This window comes from Suricata suricatta, chromosome 17 (genome assembly GCF_006229205.1).
Source record: "Suricata suricatta isolate VVHF042 chromosome 17, meerkat_22Aug2017_6uvM2_HiC, whole genome shotgun sequence".
NCBI classification, from domain to species: domain Eukaryota; kingdom Metazoa; phylum Chordata; class Mammalia; order Carnivora; family Herpestidae; genus Suricata; species Suricata suricatta.
Genome location: NC_043716.1, coordinates 37,616,743 through 37,620,920, shown reverse-complemented (window position 1 = coordinate 37,620,920; position 4,178 = coordinate 37,616,743).

Sequence of the window (4,178 nt, the reverse complement as noted above, 5' to 3'; positions counted from 1 at the left end):
TATATATACACAATGGAGTATTACATCGCAATGAGAAAGAATGAAATATGGCCATTTGTAGGAAAGTGGATGGACCTCGAGAGTGTCATGCTAAGCTAAATAAGTCAGGCAGAGAAAGACAGATACCATATGTTCGCACTCATAGGTCTAACAGGAGAAACCTAACTGAGGACCATAGGGAGGGGAAGGGGGAGAGAGCGTTGGGGAGAAAGAGGGACACAAATCATGTGAGACTATTGAATACTGAAAACGAACCAAGGGCTGAGGGGGGAGGGGGAGGAGGGAAGCGGATGACAGTCATGGAGGGGGGCACTTGTGGGGAGAAGCACTGGTGTTATATGGAAACCAATTTGACAATAAACTACTATTTTAAAAAAAGAAAGAAAGAAACATAAAAATGCTTGATTCCGAGGACTGGACTATCGCTACTACAAGAGTTGCACAGGGTGTATATCCAGGACCAGGAAGTGACCAGCCTATGATCAGAGAAGTTTCATACTAGGCACCAGCTGGCTTGGGTCGAGTGGATATTGAAAGCCAAGCAGAGGAGTTTCTGTGAAGTCTTGTCTCTGCCATCATCAGCCATCCTTTGATTTTCTATTTATCACCTCTTCCACTTTTCTACTTCTATTTACCAGGGAAAAAAAAAAAAAAAACCTCCACATGATGACCTAACTGTCTCCTATAAGGGTTCAAAACCTAGCATATAATGTCTTCCCATGTGTGCTAAAATGTTCCCTCAAAAAATTTTTTGTTAACCAATTCTTGACATTTCATATAAATAGAAGCATTCAGTATGTGCCCACTGGTGTCTGGCTTCTTCCACTTTGTATAATGTTTTGCAAGCTCTTCCATACATCAGTATGTCATTCCTTATTATGGATAGATAAAATTCCATTGTGTAGATATACCACCATTAGTTTGTCCGTTCATCTGTTAATGGATACCTGGGTTATCTCCACCATTTGAGTATTATGATCAGTGCTGCTATGCATGAAGACAGAGAGCAAATCGATGGGTATGATGTGAAATTGTTGGGGTTGGGGGGGCACCTGAGTGGCTCAGTCAGTTAAGCAGGTCATGATCTCGTGAGTGGTCAGTTCAAGCCCCATGTTGGGCTCTGTGCAGTCAGCTCAGAGCCTGGACCCTGCTTCAGATTCTGTGTCTCCCTCTCTCTCTGCCCCTTTCCCATTCACATTCTGTCTCTCTCCCTCAAAAACAAAATAAACATAGAAAGAAAGAAAGAAAGAAAGAAAGAAAGAAAGAAAGAAAGAAAGAAAGGAAGGAAGGAAGGAAGGAAGGAAGAAAGAAAGAAAGAAAGAAAGAAAGAAAGAAAGAAAGAAAGAAAGAAAGAAAGAAAGAAAGAAAGAGAAAGAAAGAAAGAAAGAAAGAAAGAAAGAAAGAAAGAAAGAAAGAAAGAAAGAAAGAAAGAAGAAGAAAGAAAGGAAGGAAGGAAGGAAGGATGGAGGAAGGAAGGAAGGAGGAAGGAAGGAAGGAAGGAGGGAAAGGAAGGAGGGAGGGAGGGAGGAAGGAAGGGAGGGAGGGAGGAAGAATGAATGAATTTTGGAAATGTCTTCCATGCAAGAGTGGTTTTAGGACCTGTGGGCAGAAAGAGCTGCACTGGGGGTGTGAGAAGTGACTGATTATATACTTTCAAGTTGGGAGAGGGTTAGGGATAGCATAAGTCTCTAAAGAATTTGGAAGCAAGTTTTCCAGGACTCAGAGGAGCTAGCTGCTGTTAGGAAAAGGTCATTTACTACTGTCTAGTAAAACCTTAGTCATGAGACCCTTCTGACGTATATCAGGGGCCATATGCTTGGAGGATAATTGTTAACATATATCTTGGCGGGAGGGAGGGTAGAAATAAAAGAAGTTCTAAAGGGATTTTTGGCAGGATGCTGGAGGTCGGGCAACGTCAAGCTAAGGCTGCCTTTTGCCTTTAGCAAAGTATTAACATTGAGGCAGCTGAGCTCCTTGAGGAAGGTCACTCTGCTTATCTCAAGGACTTGCCAAGGGGCTATAAGCTATACGGAAGTTTCATTTTTTTTCTCTCTTTGGTTTTTGTTCTCCCCTCATTACACAGACTTGGGGAAGAGGGAAAAGGGGAGTGGTAGCTTAATAGGTTTGGAACTAGATTGATATGTTGGTTATACAACACTGTGAATGTACTAAATGTCAAAGAACTATGTATTTAAAAATTTTAATGTTATGTAAATTTCATCTCCATTACCAACCTAAAATGTAGGTTAAACTACAAATATAGAGTGTTACATATTTTTTAAAAATCTTTTTAGCATTTATTTATTTTTGAGAGACAGAGGGAGACAGAGTGTGAGTGGGAGAGAGGCAGAGAGAGAGAGAAGGAGACACAGAATCCAAAGCAGGCTCCAGGCTCTGAGCTGTCAGCACAGAGCTTGATGTGGGGCTCGAACCCATGAACCATGAGATCACGACCTGAACCAAAGTCAGACACTTAACCAACTGAGCCACCCAGGTGCCCCAAGAGTGCTGTGTATTTTTAAATAGATTGCTTGTAACATGGCCATCCTTCAAAGCCAAGGTTGGACACTATCTCCTCCATGAAACTTGCCGGGGAAATATAACTAAAAACAAAATCTCCGCATCTACAAATCTTCTCCACAAGGGTATAAAGAAAACACTTACACTATTGAAAAAGCATCAAACCTGAATGTAATGCACATTACAGGCAGTCACTAAGAGATCACAAAGACAGAATGGAGTCTCATTCCGAGCAGACAGAACTCATTACATACATGTTCTTAAGAGAAACAAGAGCTGGTCCTTGAGTAAAAGGACTTAAGAGCATCATTTGTCACATGTAGCTCATCCTAGCTTCACCTGGCAATTGAGGTCACCATCTGTGTTAGCTATTAGGCTTTATATAAAGGAAAAATAAGTTCCTCTTATATTTAGGACAGGAGGTGGTTGTGGAGCAAGGCATCCACCGAAGTTGGGCTCCTAGCTTCCCAAAGAAACTGGGAGATGGGGTGGCTATGCTCCTTGGATGTTTACCATCCAAAGATCTGGTTCCCAAGTCCTTGAGGAAGACATTCCAGGGTCATAAAGAAGGCCAAAGGTTTATTTAGCTTTTAAAAAGATTTACTTACATTTCAAAGAGACAAAGAATGTATACTGGACAAGGTTTCTAAAGCAAACGCTCTAAGAAAAGGGAGTGGGAATGTGTGTGTCTTCCCTTATTTTCAACAGGGAGAATTAAGCTTCTTATTTTTAATTTGTATTTGCCCTTACAAGTCTCCTCTGGTCCCCTCAGCAAAAAGTAATTACTCTCTCCTCAGGAGGTGCCTTTTCTGTGGCGCCTTCCACCTTCCACCTTGAACAGAAGCAATTTCAACAGGATCCGTATCTGATTCCTTTCTTCGTCCCTCGAGGTGCCCAGCATACCACATGGAGCCACGATTCAGGAAAGGACCCAGACAATGGGAAGGAACTTGGTGGCACTGGCAATCCTGGGATTCTTGACTGTATAACATCTATATCCTGGTTGCAATATCATGCTATAGTTTTCTAAAACACTACCACAAGGGAAACTGGGTATGTGGGATTCCCTGTATTATTTCTTCCAACTGAATCTAAAAAACGAAAGGGCCCTGGGGGCACCAGGGTGGCTCAGTCTGTTAAGTGTCCACCTCTTGATTTCAGCTCAGGTCCTGATCTTACAATTTGTGAGTTCAAACTCCACATTAGGCTCTGTACTGACAGAGCCTGCTTGGGATTCTCTCTCTCTCTTTCTCTCTCTCTCAAAAAAAAAGTGAAAAAGCCCTTGAATAAATAAACACATTGTGTGTTACTAACCTCAAACATTAGTCACAGAATACGATAAAAAGAAATACAGGGGCACCTGTATCTGCTATACCTGGAAACTTTGTAAAGACACCCCCGAGTGACGCTCATTTTTGAGCATGAAATGTCTGTGTGTCAGGCTGCAGTGAACAAAGTAGGCAGAGGAGGCGTTGTCGGATGGTAGCAGAGAAAACAAGACCCAAAGGCAGAGTCCTTGATTAGAGAAATGGCTCTGCTTTTTACTCGTGAGTTCCAGCAGCAAACAGTGAATCCGGGAGCTGCCGAGAGCAGGTCTGTGCGTGTAAAGCCTGCTTAATCACTCCGTGTGAAATGGTGCAGGGCATGGCGCGTGTACA